The sequence below is a fragment of the Colobus angolensis genome, unplaced genomic scaffold (genome assembly GCF_000951035.1).
Source record: "Colobus angolensis palliatus isolate OR3802 unplaced genomic scaffold, Cang.pa_1.0 Scaffold224, whole genome shotgun sequence".
In the NCBI taxonomy this organism is placed as follows: domain Eukaryota; kingdom Metazoa; phylum Chordata; class Mammalia; order Primates; family Cercopithecidae; genus Colobus; species Colobus angolensis.
The window spans coordinates 1,511,726-1,532,969 of NW_012115422.1; the positions used below are offsets into that span (position 1 = coordinate 1,511,726).

Consider the following 21,244-nt stretch of genomic DNA (forward strand, 5'->3'; position numbering starts at 1 on the left):
GGGTTTGGTTTTTAACAAAGACAGCTTCTTCCATAAAACTGACTTTACTGGCCCCCAGAGTGGCTGTTCCAACCCCTGCCTCTGTATCAGGCAATACTTATCCCACACGAACCATTAGCTGGAGCAAATTGCCCACGTCCAGTGCACTGTGATTCAAGTGAAGAGTAATTATCGGGAAAAAATGTCCCACCGCATCAGCAGTTGTTCTGGGTCCCTGCCTCCTTCCATCCATTCCTCTGCCCACTCTCTCACTCAGAGAAGCAAAGAGCAGAGTGGTTCAGCTTTTCAATTCTCTTGCTTGAAAAACATCCTAAAAACCAGCAGTTAGTAATTTCTCAGTCTGAGAAGTATTGTTACCCGAGCTGTGCTTCTTTGCAGGGCGTGAGGTGGGTTCACAGAAGGAGACAGTTATTTAAAAGTATCCTGCCTGTCCTTCCAGGCCTCCTTCCCACATGGAACTAGGTGAGAAAGGACCTCTCACCTCAAGCCCACGACAACATCCTAACAGATCCTCTCATTCCAGTGGGTCCAAACAAATCATTAGAGAAGGGGCTCGGAGGGTAGAGGAGAGAGCTGCAAGCTCATACTATTTATATTTTTTGTTTAAACTGTGGGAGATTAGTTAACTGTTTGCTAAAACAAATTTAGTTCTCTCCCTTCCATGGAATAGCCCTGTGGGAGAAATACAACCCCCACCCTCCGACCAGCCCCTTCCATGTAAATGGAGCCATGAGACTGACCTCTGGCCAGTGGCATGAGTGGAAAAATGTTCTCAGACTCACTCTCAGCCCTGCCCTTCTAGCTTTCTGACCGGCTAGAACGGACATGGTCCCCAGGGCAACATTAGAAACCATGTTCTGAAGGTGTATGTTGCTTTTGATATTCTGAATCCTTGAACGACTGCATGGAGGGGGACCCCCTACCCACCTGGTCACCACCCAGCACTATTTCAGTGGAAACAAAACATGTATTGTGTTGAACCATCAAAATCCTTGGGTTTATTTGTACAGCAGCTAGTGTTCCATAATTAATAAAATGTTTAGCCCTTTGCACTAGTATCCTGAGGTTAAAAATAAATCCTAAAATATGTAGCACTGCAGCAGAAGGCAAGAAAATTGATATTGGAGGCTGAAAAGATGAAGACCCATGTTATATAGTACCAAATAATTTCATAAACTGTTGTCCTCAATTACTTGGTGAACAACGTGTCTACTGAGCCTGTAGCTCCCGGAGAAGAGGTTGGTAAACTCAAAGTTAGTGCACGATAGCTCTTTCTGGCTTTGTTTAGCAAGTCAGTACAAGGAAGAGCTGAGCTGAGGCAAAAATGTGCTGGTTCAAGAGGAGAAATGAAAAGAAATAGAATGAGTCCAGAAATGTGGAGTCTTCTGTTTTGAACTTCAGAGAGGAAGTGAAAACATGGAATAAAGGCTTTGAGCAAACAAAGCCATTTAAGACTTCTCTTTAAACAGGCAGCTTCATCACAACAGCAAAGATCACTTTAGGGATGCTTTCTTCATAGCCAAGCTTATTTTTTTCAGATGGCTTCACGATGGCTGCTATTAAGTTGAAGGAGAGAGGTATAGTGGTTAGGACGCAAAGAAATACATCAGATTGGAAAGGTGTGTCCAGGAAAGAAGCCCATGTGTGTATATAGGCACGTGGGAATGTTGGAAACAAATATTGCAGAAGCTTACTCAGTATTTGAAGGAATTATATTGCCGAAGAGTTTACTAACCCAGGCTACAAAAGTTTTGGTTGTTCAAGGTTTAAAGCAGTCCTTGAGTTCCCAAACACACACACCCCAAAAGCAGGCTCCAAGATCTGCACAGTCTTCCAAAAAGGGTGCTCTCTCCATCCCCTCCTTCAAATGCGGCAGTGAGGGAAAGTGGGCAAGGAAGAACCTCCCAGGGGCATAGCCAGGAACCTCAGACAGCAACGGACACGGCAGTCCCACCTGCAGAGCAGAACTGGGTCGAACTGAGGAATCTGTTGAGAACTTTTCTGTGCCCACCCAGGTGCCGCTGGCTTTCTGCTTACTGCCAATGCCTGCAACCCTGTAACTGAGGGATTTTTTTTTTTTCTTTTTTTCTTTTTGGCGATGGGAACACATGAAACAAGCCTGAGATGCAGAAGCGTTACTGCCTACAGAAACAGGCCTCAACCAATGTTGGAGTATAACTATCCCCTCTCCCTCACCCCTTGGACTGGGTCACCCCCAAGCATGCCCTACGACGTCTCTCTGTGGGAGTGAGTCCCTGTTGCCCATGACAGAAATGCCTCAATAACCCTCCCTGTATTAGCTTCCTCTCCTTCTCCGTCTCTTCTCCCCAATCTGCCACCTCTCAAGTCAACTCCCTACAGGGCCAGGGGGAACCTCAACTCAAGACAGAATTTCTCCCACTGCCTGGCATGGGGTCTTCACAGTGATATCATTGGAGGCTTCCCCCCTCATTGCCACCATCTTACCAAATTTCTTCTAAAGGTGAACAGTTGAAACCGTAGACTAAAAAAAATGACTAAAACTGCTATTAATATTATCCTCAGGAGAAACCTATTTTTTATTTAAAAGTTTATTATTCAAGTAATTTGAATTTATTATAGAGAAATTAGAGAACAGATGAATGAAAAGACCTGCTCTCCTTCTACCCAGAATATTTCTTTTAATGTTTTAGTTTGTGTCTGTTCAGACCCATTTTCCATGCATTCCATTCATTCATTCACCAAAAAGTTTTTCACTGGGTTTTGCTATGTGCCAAGCAGTGTTCTAGGCATTTGGAATACATCAGTAAACCCAGCAGACAAAGATTCCTGGTGCTCAGGAAAAACGCATTCTAATTGGAGGAGATGGAAAATTAAAAAATATATATATAATATACAAATAAGATATATATCCTTTAAACAATTTTATATATCACGTTATATAATATATGGTTATATATTATATATCACATATGTTTACATATATTATGCTTACATATATTATGTAATATATGTTTATATATTTATGTATATATTTATATATTATGTAATAATATGTATGCATATCTAATATATAAATTGTAAAAATATGTATATATCATTTTTATTTATATATAAATATATATCTTTATATAACTTTTTCTTATATGTTATATAAATAACATATATGTAATTTATATAAGTAAATTGTTATAACTAGTAAGTAAATTGTTTAATGTGTCATTGGGTAAAAAAATGCTATAGGAAAAAGAAAAAGCAGAGCAGGATAAAAGGGGACCAGGACAGCTGGAAGGGGATTGCAATTTTAAACACAGCAGGTAGGGTGGGCTTCACTGAGGAGGTGGCATTTGAAGGAAATGCAGACAGGTATCTGTGGCGGGAGCATTGCAGGCAGAGTGAGCAGCAACACAGTCCCTGAGGGGAATGGGACTGGTGTGCTTGGGCATAGCCAGGAAGCTAGCAGGCTGGAGCAGGGCGAGAGTGGGGAAACTGCTAGGAGATGAGGTCAGGGAGCATCCCAGGGAAGGGGGACGCAACATGCATCCTCGACTTTCGTTCTCTGTGAGATGAGGAGCCTCTGCAGCGTTTTGAGCCGAGGGGTGACACTATCTGACATATGCTGTCAAAGGTCGACTCTGGCTGCTTTAAGGACACCAGGCTGTCGAGGTGTAAATTAGGAGCTACTACTGCAGTAATCCCTGAGGTCGATGGTGATGAACTGGACCAGAGTGGTTGCAGTGAAGGTGGTAAGAAGTCGTTAGATTTGGGAAATGTATTTTGACATGAGGGTTAATGGGATTTCCTGAAGGATTTGATCTAGGATGCAAGAAAAAGGCAGGCGTTTAAGATGATTTGCAGGGTTTTGGCTTGAGCATAAGGAAGGATTTAAATGCCAACAAGTGGATTTAGGAAGACCGTGGATGAGCAGGTTTAAAGGGGGGGAAATTCAAGGGTTCTGCCTGGGATGTGATCAATTGGAGGTGCCCATTAGAAATATGAACAGGCAGTTGGATTTCTGAGTCAGTAGTTTGGGAGATCTAGAGTAGATGTTGCTTAAAGCCACCACAGGATAAGGTCAAAGGAATCAGTATAGGCAGAGAAGAGAAGAAAACTAACATTAAAAAGTTGGAGGACGGGCGTGGTGGCTCACGCCTGTAATCCCAGCACTTTGGGAGGCCGAGGTGGGCGGATCACCTGATGTCAGGAGTTCAAGACCAGCCTGGTCAACATGGTGAAACCCCGTCTCTACAAAAATACAAAAGTTAGCCAGGCATGACGGTGGGCACCTGTAATCCCAGCTACTCGGGAGGCTGAGGCAGGAGAATCGCTTGAACCCAGCAGGTGGAGGTTGCAGTGAGCCAAAATCATACCATTGCATTCCAGCCTGGGCAACAGAGTGAGATGCCATCTGAAAAAAAAAACAAAAAAAACAATTGGTAATAACTTGGGAGGCTGAGGCAGGAGGATCACTTGAGGCCAGGATTTTGAGACCAACCTGGGCAACATAGTGAGACTTCATCTCTATGAAAAATAATAAAAAAATTAGTCGGGCACTGTGGTGTGTGCCTGTGGTCCCAGCTACTTGAGAGGCTGAGGTGGGAGGAGCCCTTGAGCTCAAGAGGTTGAAGCTACAGTGAGGCATGATCACACCACTGCACTCCAGCCTGAGCAACAGAGTGAGACTCTGTGTCATTAAAAAAAAAAAAAAAAGTTGAGAAGAAGAGGAGAGTGCAGCAAAGAAGACTGAGAAGGAGGACACAGTGAGGCAGGAGGAAGTCCACAAGAGGGTAGAGTTCTGGAAGCCTGGTGAAGGCCAGTGCAGGAGGTGGGGGTGGGGGTGAGCCCATGAGATGAGGGCAGAAATGGCTATGGGGCTTAGCACTATGGAGGCCACCGGCAACCTCATGTGTACGAAATCTGACTGAAATAGGCTTAAGGGGACAAAATTGGAGGTTTTACTGCAAAAGGTAACAAAGAAATTAGTTGGGAGCAGGTGGGAGCAGAGTGAAAATAATTTTGTTGTTGTTGTTTTGTGCCTTTTTCTGAGTAGAAAAAATAACAGCATACAGCATATTTGCATGATGAACGTAATGAGCTAACAATAATATTCAACAATAATAAATATATAATGTTTTGATCCAATCAACAACATTACAAATGTTCCAGAGAGGGCTGGGCCCAGTGGCTCATACCTATCTATAATCCCGGTGCTTTGGGAGGCCGAGGAAGAAGGATCACTTAAGGCCAGGAGTTGGAAGTTACAGTGAACTGTGATAGCACCAGTGCATTCCAGCCTGGGTAACAGAGTGAGACTCTGTCTTGAAAAAAAAAACAGTTTCAAATGGGATTTACTATATATGCTTTTCTTTTCTTTTTTTTAAATTGAGGCAGGGTCTTGCTCTGTCACCCAGGTTGGAGTGCAGTGGTGTGATCTCAGCTCACTGCAACCTCTGCCTCCCAGGCTCAAGCGATTCTCCTGCCTCACCCTCCCGACTAGCTGGGATTACAAGCATGAGCCACCATGCCTGGCTAATTTTTTGTATTTTCAGTAAAGATGAGGTTTCACCATGTTGGCCAGACTGGTCTCGAACTCCTAACCTCAGGTGATCTGTCCACCTCAGCCTCCCAAAGTGCTGAGATTACAGGCGCAAGCCACTGTGCCCTGCCCATTTTCATTTTTAATGCCTGAGAATGTTCTGTTTTTTGAATGTATCATAATTTGTTTAACCAATTTCTTATTGGACGTTTTCATTTTTTATTTTTAATTTTTGCTTTTATAAATAATCATGCAGTGGACATCCTTATACATATAAATCAGCCCAATTTTCTAACTATTGCCTTAGGATGAGCTGTAGAGTAGAAGTGCTGGGTCAGAAAATGAAAACATGTTAAATAATTTTAATGCATATCATCAAATAGCTAAATCTCCATTTTAGAATCAACCAAAGTCACTTAGACCTGCTCTTCTCACAGTTATATTTTTCTATTATACCTGTCACGGGTGCATATGTTACATTTATTTGTGTGATTATCTGATTAACATCTGTTTCTCCCACTAGATTGCAACCCAGTGAGTGCAGAGATGGCACCTGTTTCTGCTCACCGCTGTATCCTTAGCTCTTGGCTGACAGCTTGTCATATAGTAGGCAGTCAGTAAATAACTACTGATGAGGGAATGAATGGATGTAAAGCTTAATTCAATGAATAGGGTAGAAGATGACACTAGATAATGTCATTTGGGGATAAAATAAAATGTCTGTCTACATTTGGGTGCAGCTCCCTGGGGCCTGGCTAACGCTTAGCCAAACTCCTGTTTCCAGCATGGAGTACCTTGGTCCAGTGGCCAGCAGGTGGCAACAAATGGTTATTAAAGTGGCGGCTGAGCGCTAGAGGCTCTCTCCGGACGAGGTGTCTCTCCTGCTGTGCCCCCCCAGGGCCTGTGTTTTGGAAACTCCAGCAAGCCAGCCCAGCAGGCCCTTTCGGGTGACGAAGGCACCTCAGGAACTGCAGGTGCTCCTCAGAAGAGTCAAGAAAGGGGGGTCAACTTTCAGTCCCTGAAAGAGCCCGACTTTGCATTTCTATTTCACACGCTGACAGTTCTGAGTCATTGTACTGGAGGGCTGAAGAGTCAAAGGCAATTCATGTGCAAATCTAGGCTTCTTCGGGCGTGAGATTTCACCCGGTTCACACCAGATGACCTGCCTCTGTCATGTCTGTCTGTCTGCAATGGTCAGTTTCTTTTGTTTTTTTCAGCCAAGCTCAGTGCCATGCAATCAGGCTGACAGTCTGTAGTAATGAATGGGTTTGTTAGCACTGGATTATACAAAGGCTTCTAACTACATAGAAAAAGGTTGCTTGGCTGGGCGCGGTGGCTCACGCCTGTAATCCCAGTACTTTGGGAGGCTGAGGCGGGTGGATCACGAGGTCAGGAGATCGAGACCATCCTGGCTAACACAGTGAAACCCCCGTCTCTACTAAAAATACAAAAAATTAGCCGGGCGCGATGGCGGGCGCCTGTAGTCCCAGCTACTCAAGAGGCTGAGGCAGGAGGGTGGCGTGAACCCGGGAGGCGGAGCTTGCAGTGAGCGGAGACGGCGCCACTGCACTCCAGCCTGGGCGACAGAGCAAGACTCTGTCTCAAAAAAAAAAAAAAAAAAGAGATTGCTGACCATCATCATGGGTCCCCCAGACCTTGGTGCTGTTTCTTCCAGGGGCAGGGATGGATTTGCCCTCGTCCTGCTTCACACTCTCCCTTTTCCTTTGGGTCTAACGGTAGAGGGGAAATCACCCTGTACTGCAATCCTGTTACCTATCCCCTCATTCTGGCAGCAGCTCAGCTGTGCACGTGACATATGTCATGTGTCTGAGCTCACTTAGGTACAAGTACCAGGAGTACCAGGAGGGGAATCTGATATTTCTGAGCCCAAACACGATGCTCTCTCCACTACACTCATGGTTCAAATTGTGCTCCAAGAAGCTCTTCTGAGGTGGCCGTGAGAGAAGGGAAGGAGCAGAGATAGCAGACGGGGAGGAGTGGCCAAAAGGGTGGTGCTCCCTGCTTCCCACCCTTCCTTCATCTAGAACAGCTGTGCTTTGATTTTTAAAATATACATATGTGTACATTAAATTATATATGTAGTCTTTCTCTTAACTTTCCTTTCCGAAGGAGGAGAAAAATCTGTGCCTCTTCCTCTCAAGGGATAATTTGCCTCTGGGGTACTTTCTGACCCAGTGGACCCCTGGCAGAAGTAAGCGTGGACTGTGGCTACAGTACTGCACAGAGTCAACAGGAACCGAAGCCAGGCCTTGGCCAAGGCAGCTCCGGGGTCCAACCACTTGATCAATGCAGGAAATGCTTTGATGAAAGAATTCTTCCATGGCCAGCTTCTCATATTCTCTGGGACAGACACAAACCAAGAAAAATGAGTGTGGTGCAGAATCTGATGTGCCCTTCCTGTACCCCCTGCTGGTAGCAAAAAGTATGTTTTGAACTTTTCTTTGTTACACACAGTCTGTGTAATAACAGACTGAAGGAAAATTAAGGAAGCCTGGGAGGCTAAGTTCAATGAAAAATGAACTGAGGCAGGAAAAAAAAGAGAATTGAGAAAATATCTGGGTGTCTGGAGAGGTTGGGGTAATAGAGAGGGAGGAGATATAATTGGCCAGATAACTTGAGAGTGGGAGAGGAGTGCAAACATTATTTTTGAGGCGCTTTGTTGGATATTTAAAATGCACTCCTACCTTTGGCATTTTCTCAAAAGGCAGGAAAGATTTGTTTTCAATTCTATTTTTCTGCTGGACTGAACCAGTGCCAAGACTGGACCATGTAGGATCCTGGGTTTATTTCAGTTACATAAGCAAACGTTACTGTGATTTGGAATAGTCAAAGCCATGAATGTTTCTCAACTTCCATTTTGTCAGCTGCTTGAGTTTCTATTCTGAGAGGTGCTAACTGTTAACATTGTTATTCACTTGTGTTCCCTAAATAAATTTTAGTTAGTTTTAATTTGAACCAAGAATGTTCTACTGTTGACACTATGTCAAGAATGATCAAAAATGAAATTAATAAAGAATTCACTTCAGAAAAAAATTTGCACTAATATTACAGTATTTTATAACATCTATCTCAGCAGAGTCACAGATAATTTAGAAATTTTCATTTTGTTTTTAAGTGATTTTCCTCAAAGCAGTAATAGCCTTGGTAAAGAGTTTAGTTAAACATTATTTTTCACCTCTCATGCATTTTGTGTAATGAAATTTTTCTATCATCTTCCAGTGGAATTAATTGCATTGGTGCAAAAAATGCAATAAAATCAGTGACTGAATTTAGCTTTTGAAACCTCATGTCTAGCTGGGATAGTTACTATATTCATTACACAATGAAAAATGATAAGCAGTAATCTTTTCTCCTAAAAAACTGCCAAAGATAAGTTTTTCAGGGCTCTCAAAATATCATAAGGCTGACAATACAAGAAATGTTAAAATATTGTTGGAGTTTTTAATGGACTCTTCCCTCTCTTCTTTTCCTGTTCTTTAAGACAATGGTAGTTAGTTGTCCACTAATCATTAATACATGATTTTCTAACAAAGACTTGCATACCCTTTTGGCTAAAAAGTGGCCAAATACCAAAGAGCTGGAAATTTGGGAGACAGCCTTTAGTCTTTTCCAAAGCATGTAAACCCTTTTGAATCCTTTTGGGTAAATGTCTGATGAAGATCAAACAGAATTCATAAAGGGTTTCTGATACACAGTGAAATGTGCCTGTGAGGACTCTACACGTGATAATAATCTAAGCATGCTCTCTTTTAGTCCTAAAATGTGTGGAGTAATGTTACGTGAAATTGATAGGAGGCCATTGATTTGGACTGAGCTCCCGCACTAGGCCTAGCAGACCAAACCAAAATGGAGTCACTCATGCTGAAGTTCACACCCACCAAGCCAAAACTAAGTTGTTTATCTGATCTTCCAAGAAATCAAGAAAGAAAGGGAGATAACAGCCCAATCCCCAAACAGGCCAGTTTTAGCTGGCATGATAAGGAAGGCCCCTCTGCTTCAACCTTTACAAGGAAAGTAACTTTGAAACAATCGATCTGCTTTTTGTTCTCCGTTTCTGCTTTCCTCAACCCTTTTCTGACCATAAAACCAACATCCTCTGCTCGGCTCACGGGAACACTCATTCTATTTTGTAGAATGAGGTATTGCCCGATATTCTAGATTTGCACATAAAAGCCAATTAAGATCTTTAAATGAAATCTGTTGTAACTTTGTCTTTTGACACTAATAAATGCACGAACAGGTTTCTTTAGAGAAAGTCGGTGATATGCAGGATACATTTGACAAGTGCTGTGGTCAAATGTGATATTGTTTACATTCTCATTTTCATAATTTTCTTAAGTACTATGTAATTTGGTCTTGGGAATGCTTCACTAATTACGGGTGAGGAGGATGGGCCTTGTATGTGACAGAATGATTTAGTGTTCTGCAGTTCAGTGGAAAGAGTGTAGATGTGTTGAATATTTATGACGTTTTACCTTCTCTCTTTGTTACAGAGGCCTTACAACAAATTAAAACATGTGTGTCAGCTCCCTAATTATCTAGCTAGACTTTTAAAGATTGGCTAGTTAAGGCTGAATTTTATTCAAGCACTACTTCATCTGTCATACTATTTTAAGTACATTAGCCTTGTTAGCCTATTATATGGCCATGATCAGTACTATTTAAATTGCCAACTTCTATGAGTTCCTTCTGTGTGCTCTGGCTCGGTCAATGCATTAGTGGCACTAGCTTAGTTTTGTCACAATTCTGGGCACATTGGCAGTCCCCGGGTGGGAGGCCTGGAGCTCCTGGGTGAACATAGTGCATCTGCCCAGAGCTTCAATTTTACTTGAGGATTTGGAAAAATATAAATTAATCGATTTAACCTTTTATATAATATGCTCCAATTCTTTATTTAATTTGCTGCAAAGCAAACAAAATTATGCATTAGCTATGTTATGACTAAAACCCAAATGTTGTTGAATACTTTCAGGGATAGAATAACAACTTGTAAACCCAGAAGTATGGCTGCTTAGCTATTGGAGTTCCAGCCAGAAACCGGCTGAGAAAAAAATGTGCTGACTCTCATCCTGAGAAGTGTTGGGACGGAGCCCCACCTGGCTTCCGGGTGAGGCAGTCCAAAGCCTATTCCTATCTCATGTCAAAGTCCTCTGCCATTGCACAGGAACTCCAGGGACTGTTCAAGAAGGAACAGGAAGCCTCCAACCCAAGGGAACGGGACTCATCGTGTTGTCAGATCCAGAGAAGCATGGGTGAGCTCAGCATGGGCAGGGCCATTGAGGAAGTTCCTCCTTCCTCAGCTAAGCCACACTGGCCAGGAGGTCCCCGAGTCCTGAGAGCATCCTCCCAGAGCTGTCCCGGTTACTCTCCAGACCTGGCCGTGGCACCTCCCAGCTCCTGGTGCCTGAGTCCCTGCCTTTGACTGGGATTACCGTTTATCACCCCCCACTGCACGCTTTGCCCCTTCCCGCCCACTGTGGTGACACAGTCTTGCTTAGGTCCAGTCCTAGTCCTGTGAGAGAGTTTCTGCCCTTGACCTTGGTCCAGATTTCCAGTTCCTGTCTTTATGTGGTCCATTGCCAGGACTATAGATGAGTTGAACCAATGAACAATATAAAGTTTGATTTTTCTGTGAAAATAAATATGAATGCAAAATGCACATGAATGCTTAAAATACCAGACCTCAAAGATGAGTGCTGGCTCTCTGTGGCCCCTTTGAGCAATCCCTGTGCCCCTGGGGGATGCATTCATCCGCTGCTGTTACAGCGCCACCAGCAGTCACTTTTGAGGAGTGCAGCTCCAAGGGACGACGGTACAAGGGAAAGAATTCAGCCAATGTGAGATGTCCTCCAGCAAAATCAGAGACAGTGTCCTTCAGAGGGCACGTGTCCTGCTGGAATCAGGGGACATTCCATACGGTTCCGGATATTCCGCCTCCTAACTGAACTCTATGCAATGCCTTTATCCCCTCCTCCCAATCTGTGCAACATATCAAAGAAATAAAACCTGTTTTCTTTCTTAGTGGTTGCACCAATTTAGTGCAGTCTGGTTCTTTTCTGTTTTTCCATAAAATTGTTTTCAGAAGTACTTAAAGTTGTTTTGGTGAAAGTTGACTTTATGATGCTTGTTTGTCGTTTCAAAAACAACAAAGGCAGCTTTGACTGGCGTTGAGAACCTGAGCTAAGAGAGCAGGAGATAGGATTCCAGGGACTTTTAGCCTTGGCTCTATCCTCTTCCCACCCTGCACCTCCTTTCTTAGAAACATGGGGAGCCCAGGCAGGCATGAGAAACCTTTCTGAGCATGAGACTCTCACTGAACTGAAGGCTCAGAGGATGACTGGGCCCCCGTTGTCCTGGACAAACAGTTGCTGTCCTGATGTTTTCCTCCTTGCTCCTGTGATGGGGGCTTTCAGGATACATTCTGCGTGGGAAGAAATGCACAAGGCATCCCTAATTTGAGATGGGGCTGTGACGGTCTTTGTTTTAGCCAGGCCAGTTCCAGACCTGATGCAGTTAAACTTGCATTAAGGTCGAAGCTGCTGACTCCTCTCAGAGGGCCCCTCAAGTTCTGCCTCTTAAAAATATAAATATCGGCCGGGCGCGGTGGCTCAAGCCTGTAATCCCAGCACTTTGGGAGGCCGAGACGGGCGGATCACGAGGTCAGATCGAGACCATCCTGGCTAACCCGGTGAAACCCCGTCTCTACTAAAAATACAAAAAACTAGCCGGGCGAGGTGGCGGGCGCCTGTAGTCCCAGCTACTCGGGAGGCTGAGGCACGAGAATGGCGTAAACCCGGGAGGCGGAGCTTGCAGTGAGCTGAGATCCGGCCACTGCACTCCAGCCCGGGCGACAGAGCAAGACTCCGTCTCAAAAAAAAAAAAAAAAAAAAATAAATATCAGTCCCGGAGACTGATCTTTGGCTCATGTTTCCTAGAGAAAAGTACTTGAAAAATTTGTAGGCATGTACTTCTGTGCTCATTTCTATTCTGAAGGTGAATTGGCATGGTGCTGGTTAAGGAGGACCCTGTCATTGATTAGAATGGTCACCTTAAGAACTTGTTCCTAGTGCCTGACTCTGTGACAAGCATCCCCAGCCTGCCAGTGACACAGCATTTGTGTATCCCTTTTTGTCCTAAACCAGAGCTTATTCTTGTACCATATGTATAAAGACCGATACTTTGCAGATGGAAATTCCTCCCTGAGACAGAGACAGATCATCTGCCCCCTCCCATATGGCTTAGGAAGGGCACAGAAAGAGCCAGAGGAAGCAAGCTTAGAAAGTGAGAGCAAGGGAATAGGGAGAGAACAATTCAAAGACAGAATTGGGAGGCAGGTTTTAGAAATAGGAGGCTGTTGTCAGAGACCCAAGGGAGACATTCCAGGGAGCTTCCTGGAAGTTTATGTGGCCTGAATCTTTACACTGGACCTGGTGTCTGGGAGAAAGAGCCGTGCCTTCAGGGATGAGAGGCTGAAGGAAAAAAACTGGCTGCCTGCTGTAGGGATGCAGTGAAGATGTGGGGTGGGGTGGGGGCTAGAGAGAGGAAGCAAATTGGGATTAAGGAGAACATTCAGCCAGCCAGGCAATGCTGGGCTCTGCAGATCGGGGACCATCTCTGTATTTGGTGTCTGAATGTTCTCACACTTTAATTAGGCAGTTCTTCCCCCTGGATCAGAATAGGGTAAGTGCACACCCTTTCCTTCTTCCCTGCCACCCCCAAGGAAATGGCACAAGGATACCCCACTTTGGGACATAAATTCTAACATGTTTGATTTTTTAAAGATCAGTGTCATTACCCAAAAGTTATGCTTGCTGTGTTCACGGTCTGCATTTATGCTCTCTGAATTTCCCTTTTCAAAGCCTGGCTTTTCTCCAGAATCCCACTATGGCAGGAGATCAAGGGAGGGCCTCACGCTCTCCAGCAAATGATAAAATTCCACAGCGAAGCTTTCTCAGCGTCTCCCAGAAAGAACCCAGAATTAGCTGGGTCCTGACAACCATAGCACATGTCCCTACACAGGCTGTGCACCTTGACTGAGCAACACCCCTGTCCTTGGCCAGCAGAAGACTCGCTTGGCCCTGGTGTGGGCAGACAACACACGCCAGGCTTTTCTCTTGGCACAGCTTGCTTGGAGCCCTCTTTGCTCCCCCAGAGCCACAGCCCTGCCCCTCGCCCCAGTGACGGTGCTGTGGTTTGCTTATTTTGACATATTCATTCCTAACACGCTGAAGATGAAAGGCAGGAAATGTGCAGTTCCAGTTCCCATAGCAGGGGCGGTTGGACCACGTTGCATCACATTTACAGAAAGGTCATGGGATCCAGAAGGCAAACACAGCATAGGCTGACCTCAGGCCCAGGGGCTGGCCTGGCACAGCACATGCTGGGCGCTGCCCGCCCCTGGATGGAATCCCTCCTCACCACAGACTGACCACAGCCTGGCTCACTCCCACCACTGTCTGTGACTGAAGCCACCTCCTCACAAGGTCACTCCTCTTGGGGCTCCCCACTGTCCCGGAGAGAGCCCACTTCCTCTCAGACCACTCCCAGTCCTGGCAGTGTGACTGCTGCTGAGGGATAACTATGGAACTCTCCCTGCCTTTCCGCTTCCCTTCGAGCAGGAAGTGCCTCCAGATCTTTGGGGCAGAGATTGGAAACCCCCAGTATTCTAAAAAAAGTGGCAGAACTTGACCCACCAAGACCTAAAGGGGAAAAAAAGCTAAGGCCTTGCTGGTTTCCCTCAGTGGCCATTGGTCCTTCCTGCAGTCCCCAGCCAGCTAGATAATTCTTCTCTAAAACATGCCATCTTTTCCATAAGATACAACTAAGCATCACTTCCACCTACACTCAGGTTGTTAAGACATTTGAAGAATAATTTGTTCTAGACCCCAAAAAAAAACCTTGCAGGAAGAATTCCACTTCCCTTCCTCCAGGTGTGTGCCATGTGGTTGGGTTACGGGGGCAGTGGGGGCTGTAACTGGCTTTGTATATGGTCATTTCCTGCCTTTGGTGCAGTTAAACCAAGCCGTCGGTCATTAGGCTGCAGGAATACCATTTGTGCATTTCATTTCCTTGGGGATGATTTTTTAAAGTGGCTCTAATGCACCTGATCACATTCAGATGTGTTCCCAGGGAAGCAGGCGATTTGAGAGTGCAGTAAAGCCAGCTTGCATGTGCCCAGATCCAGCTCAGTTTCTTGTTCAACAGAAGCCACTAAGGACAGGCACTCAGGCATGATAATGTTCTTCTGTGCCTTTGTCTGGGGCAGTTCATTAAGGCAGAGACACCTCAGCGCTGACAGGACAACCCCTTCCTGTGTGTTCCAGGGAAACCTAATTGACTACAAAACCTTTTTTTTTTTTTGATGTCACCACTGCCAGATACAAATCCAATTAGCAGCAGAGTTAACTCAGATGAACCCTGGGAACATGGAAATACCATATTCTACAGCTAATCAGACCCATGGAATGATGACACATCTGAATGTCATCAGGAAGGTGGGATTCTGAGGACAATAGGGGGCTGGATGCTCTCAGGGCCCACATGTTCCACTGATTTCAGAGCCCCCCTCTGTGGGTGAATTACAAGGACTTCGAGGTTTAACAATCAGAGGCCAGCTTCTGTCTGCTCAAGGCCTCTGGGCCTAGGAACATCATCGCTTTATTCTGAGGCCAGAGATATTCAAATGAAGTCACTCAGGTCTTATTTCCAGGACAGCCCCTTGGTCCCTCCGCAAGTCCCTCCCCACAAATCTGGATAGATTTAAGAAACCCTTCGTTTCTTGTTATGTGACCCTTCTCCCAGAGACTCGGGAATCCTGTGTTCTGACTCTCCTGAGAGTAGAAGCAAACAAGTAATTTCAAGGCACAGAGGGATGCTCTGGCCTCTCTGACCTCCCTTTAAATAATTAATGTTGACAGGCAGGTGCTAAAAGGCTAGGCAGAGAGAAAAATGCCAATACAAAAGGGCAAGTGCAAAAGGAAGTACTCGCCTGACTTCTGAGTGATCATTATGGTGATTATTCATCATTGCAATGTGGATTGTAATGCTGGAAGACACTCCAGGCTCTGGGAACCTTGCTTTTGGTAAGAAAAACTCCATTTAGAAATAACCAGGTAGCTAGAACAGCAGGGCTAGAATCAAACCAATCAGAAGCCACGCAGGAGGCTTGTATGGGGGCTTCTCAGGACATCAAGTTTCATCATGATTGGTGGCCTGGTTGTTTCAGAAGTCCTCACTTGCCCACAGAACAGGTTACTCCTCGACCTACTCGCCTGATTGGTGGGAAAACCCCCACTGGTAGAAGTGGCAGCTGTCAGGGTAGGAGGGCAGGGGCTGGTGCAAGATTCGGAGGCTTTCATCCTTTTTATTTGGCATGTGATATGCTTGGTTCATCTAAGTGTAGTGGGTCTACTCTGGCCTCAGACAGGCGGTAAAGCATTTGGAGATAAGTAGGGTGGAAGTCTCTGGAATCAAAGCCCAGGGGCCTGGGAAATCAGCTGGAGCTCTCAGATGTAAGCAGCAGAAATGAACAAGGGCTGTTTTCAGCAGGCAGTATCTATCACAATTACCTTAGGTATTTACTTTACCCTTCTACAAGCCTCAGAATATTTCAAGGCCCCCTTTACTATCTCTGGTGGACTGATGGCTCAACATTCTTCATAGCCACAGGCTTTCATGGACTTCATGTTATTGGATCAACGTTTCTCACTATCTGCCTTTTCAGTGGAAAAGGAGCGTATTGAATGGCTATGGGGTGGCTCAGAGTCAGTGAGGGCTGCAGCGTGAGCTTGGAAAACAGCAGGAAGGCTCTGACACAGTCAGACTCATGGGCAGAACCACACCAGAAGCCTAGGACCGGGAGGGCTCTGGGATGCCTGCTGTGGGTCGCTGAACATCACAGTCCCCTACGGGTACCACTGGTGCTTGGCCTGGCCACCGTGGGGGAATAGCTACCTCCAAGGCCACTGAGGACACAGGGTTCCACCCCCCGCAGCCCCCTGCCATGGTGGTCTCTCGTAGCTCCTGCCACTCTCAGCTTTGGCACCTCTAAGTCTGGGTGTCCCTAACTGGTCCAGCTCAACCATGTGCCTATGCCCCACGGCAAGGTGGTAAATATCCACCATGCCCGAATTCTGATGCAGATCCCACACTCTCCAGGAGGAAAGCTACTGATGGCCCCCTTTATCACCAGCGGAATACAATGAAGACCAAATGAGACAACAGCCTGACCCTCGTGAGGCTGTCCTTTCCTGCCCCTACCACCCAGCTCTTTTGGTCCAAGCACCATATTCTGCTTGGTGGATATCCAGGCCCTTCACTTCACTTGTCTTTCTTCCTTAGGCTGTTGTCCCTTCTGTATCTCTGCTTAGGACCTCCATAGGGAAGGAAGGGGTTATGAGGCAAAGTTCAGTGCCACTGCTCGCCAGTTTACAGCGAGGCAGGTGCAGGTAGTGGCCAACTGATGGCCACAGCAAGGATAATAACCGGTTAGAAAATGCCAAACACCTGCCTCGGAGCTCAGTCCGCACCTGTGAAATAAAGCTGCAGCCAGGGTCTGAGGCTCACACGGAGGAGGAGGGTCTCCTCCAGCAAGGAGGTCACACTTCAGATGCAGAACAGAGCGGCAGAAGCCAGGCGGAGTTCCACCCTAAGCAAGGTAGGAAGAAAATGAAGTGGGCTGCAGAGCACTGGGAGATTTTTGAAAAATTATAACAAGACTTCTTTGTTTATCTTCTCCCTGGCTTCCGCAGCCGGTCTGAGTCGGGATAAATTCAGCACAGGAGGAAAATGTAGCATTTCCTCCCCCTCTCCTCCCATTTTAGGTGAGAGGAGGAGGTGGCATGGGGGATAGAGAAAGATCTGGCAAGCTCGCCAGCTGGCACTGCGGCTGGGCTGAACACAGTGAGCTTGCTCTGAGCCCCCACAGAGCGGGGCCCGGAGCAGAAACGTGGAGGTACCCTCTCTCTTTGCTCCCCTTCCTCCAACCCCTTAGAAGTCAGGTTGGTCTCAGGCATAGAGGGGTTGGTAGCCCCTTGCCCAGTATAATCCAAGGGTCCACACACCTGCATGCCCCAGCAGAGCCCCACCACTCAGGCTCACAGCATGCAGCTTCAGAGGGGAGCCATGTGTTTAAGAGCGTTGCTTTCAGAAAGACCCATTTAAAATGCAAACCTGTAGCTTGGGAACAGCAATATATGACCAGCTCAATCTCCTCACAGAGTTGACCATCACATTACTAAGGGATGGCTCAAGGGGCAGTTCTAAGGATGGGAGCTGGAGAGATTTTGATGCAAGTGAGGACATGCAGTCGTGGGTGCCCTGGCTGTAGGGATCACATGAGGGGCTTGGATAAGAAGGGGCACTAGGAAAATTAGAGTGAATAAGGAATAAGATTGGAGACAGGGATTGTGGGCATGAGGCCTCTTCACCCCTACGCTTACGCTTACAGAGCCTCGCCTCTCCCTAGCATAGGGAAGAAGCTGGAAAGCTTTGGATCCTGTTTTCCAAAACCTGAAGACCTTTCACAAGAGCCTGGGTCTGGACAACATGTCTGGTCTCCTGATCCCTGTGTTGGTGGTGGAGAAGGTGGTGTGATGATGGAGGCCAGTGCACTCTGTAGGGGAGAAGGGACTCCCCTAGGAGCTGGATCTAGGGACAGACTTAAGCAGCATTTTATTTTTTGTATCAATTTCATGCATGATTTGTTTTAAAATCTGGTTCAAGGCATTGTAGCTATGGAGGCTCAGTTATTATTGAGCCGACCCTAGGTGGGAGGATGGGGAGGCCTGCGGGGCTGCTGTTGCCCTTTTGAGTAGGTCCATCCTGGTGCCCAGAGGCCGGCATCACAGGCAGTCCTTGGCCCTTGGCCACTGAACAGAATAAAGACTAAAAAAGGGACCATGGAGGTAGGTGACAGAGGTGCACTGCTAAATATTACATTGTATTTTGTATTAGTCTGTTTGGGTTGCCATAATATACTACAGGCTGGATGGATCACACAACAGATGTTTATTTTCTCACAGTTTTGGAGGTTGGAAGTCTAAGATCAGAGTACCAACAGGGTTAGTTTCTGGTGAGGGGTCTCTTCCTTGCTTGCAGACGGCCACCTTCTCCCTGTGTTCTCACATGACCTTTTCTCTGTACACACATGGAGACAGAGAGAGAGATAGAGCTCTGGTGTCTCTTCTTCCTCTTGTAAGGATATCAGCTGTATTGGATTAGGGGCCTTATGACCTCATTTAACCTTAATTCTTTAAAGGCCTTGTCTCCAAATACAGTCACGTTGAAGATTAGGGCTTTGACACATGAATTATGGGGTGATATAATTTAGTCCATAACATACCTATATACAGATGTATGCATATATGTTAACAGTAATCTTCTGGTGGTGGAATAGGAGTGCATTGTTTCCTTTGTGTTCTATGATCTCCAGGTTTCTTCATTAAGAATATCTCCTGTACTTACAGGAAGAAAGTAACAGGTAATAGTTTCTAAAGAGAAGGAACACATTTTCAGTTCAAAATAACATGTGCTGTGGGATTATTTCTAGAATTACATCTATAACTTGTGTGCCCATCTACAGACTCGCCCGCCTACCCATCTGTCTGTCCATTCGTCCATCCATCTACTCATCCATCCATTCTTCAGTTCGTCCTTCCTTCCATCCTTTTTTCCATCTGTATATTTGCATTGAGAGATATACGGGAATGATAATGAACAAATGTTTGTGATGGTGGTTTCCGTATGGTGGAGTTTTAAGTGATTTTGTATTCTTCATACTTATCTCTTTTGCTTGAAATTTGTAATAAGGAGGTACATAAAATTTTTCCTCAATACACAACATTGAACTTTTTATTTGCTTACACACATGATCTGAATCACTTGATTCTGGAACAGCAGTTGGTCTAACACAGCAGCTCTGCTCTATTCATAGGGTGGGTCCTAATCACCGGGCCTAACTGAGCGCAACTCTGACCCCACAGACCTGGTGGTGCTGAGGTTGCCAAGCTCAGCGTGTAAAGTGGAGGTGTAGCTCAGTGGGGGAGAAAAGAGAGAGTTTGCAGGCTACACCTGGGCTCCATTTAAACCCACAGCCGGGCATCTCAAGCCTTTGATGTATGCTGTGCAACTGGCTGGCGGGTCTGTAGCGGGCAAGGCCCTGCCATTTACAACTCCAGGGTGGCTGATAAGTGCCCTCAGGGCCTTCCTGCCCAGCTGCAATTGTCATCTCTGTTCCAGTCTCCCCTGACTCCCACTATTCTGAAATTGGGACAGGAGCTCCTGTGGAAAGATCTCCAAGGTCAAGGATGTGACTGTTGAACATTTTTAGCTCCAGTAAAATAGATAAACAGCCTTCTGTGTTCATGGATTTGCAGAGCATTTTCTGAGTGTTGGAGAGCAAAGGAGTAGTAGGCACTTTCTCACCTGTGGTGGGAGTGAGAATGACACAACAGTTTAGGAAGACAGCCTAACATTCATTATCTAGGAGAGGCAAAGATACACTGGCACTGTGACTTAGCAACCCTGCTCCTAGGCACATGCTTTGCATGTGGAGATGTGTAAGGATGATCATGAGAGTGTTTTTTCTAATAGCCCCATGCAGGAAGCAACCCAATGCCCATCAACAGTTATAGATGGCCTACATAAATTGAGCTATATTTGTACAGTGGAATGCTATTCATCTATAAAGATGAACTAATTACAGCTAGGGTAACAACATGGTCGTAACCCACAAGCATGAAGTCAAGCGAACAAAGAAAATCGAAAAAGAACATATACAGCATTATATTGTTCTTGTGAAGTTCAGAAACAAGCCATATTTTTTTAGGGATGGATAAAAAAGTAAAAATATGGAAAAAAAATTTATAAAACACAGGATAGGGATACCCAGGAGGAAGGAAAGGAAACAGAATCGACCAGATTTTCTTTCCCAGGGTGGACAGGAACTTCTGGGGTGCCTGGTAACGGTTTTTTTTTCTTAACCTGGGTGGTGGTGACAAGGATGTTTGCTTTATAAATTATTCACTAAACTCTTCAGTTATATGTCTTACTTTGAATATTTTATATTCACTATGAGAATATGAAAAAGAGAAAAGGAAAATCCAGTCTCCATTTCTAGAAATGACTGCTTCCTTTACCCCAGGCTTCCTTCTGGGACCTCAAGCAGCATTGGTCCAAGTCTATGACCAGGGTCATAAGTCAGTGTGCTCTTACTTTCCAAGTTCTATGATGAGCTTAGCCTTCTATCTGGGACTGTTGTATGTGTGGAAGTGGGAGGGATGGGAATATGCTGCCCCAAGGAGACGAAACATTAGGAATTACAGTGAAAACATGAGACCACGGTGTAGAGACTTCCAGTGTTGTGGAAGTTTGGAGAATGAGTCCAGAGAAGGAACACTCCACTGGTACTGAGGATGGACTGGAGGAGACAGAAGCTCGGAGCTGGGAGGGTGAGAGAGGATGTTGTGATGAAGGTCCCTGCGAATGACCAGTGGAAGCCAAGTATGGCTGGATCCACAGGAGGGTTTGGAAAAGCAGGAGGATGTTTGCTCCACCCCACCTTGTTGGTAGTTTTGGTTCACCAATCAATCAATTATCAATTCAGTGGTGCCCCCAGATATGTTATATCTAACAGTCAATAGGAGAATCTTGGACAAAGAAGACATGCAGAAACCTTCAGAGAAAAATAGAAAGTGAATGAGAGAATTT

General features: G+C 45.5%; 1 long non-coding RNA gene across 1 annotated transcript in view; it reads left to right on the top strand.

Moving 5' to 3' along the window:
• LOC105513154 overlaps window positions 1-9,728 on the top strand; it is a 44,631-nt gene extending 34,903 nt beyond the window's left edge. Inside the window, exon 2 of the long non-coding RNA XR_001001952.1 lies at window positions 7,646-9,728. This is a non-coding gene — a long non-coding RNA (uncharacterized LOC105513154). The remainder of the gene's footprint in view (window positions 1-7,645) is intronic.
• Window positions 9,729-21,244: the final 11,516 nt, after the last annotated feature.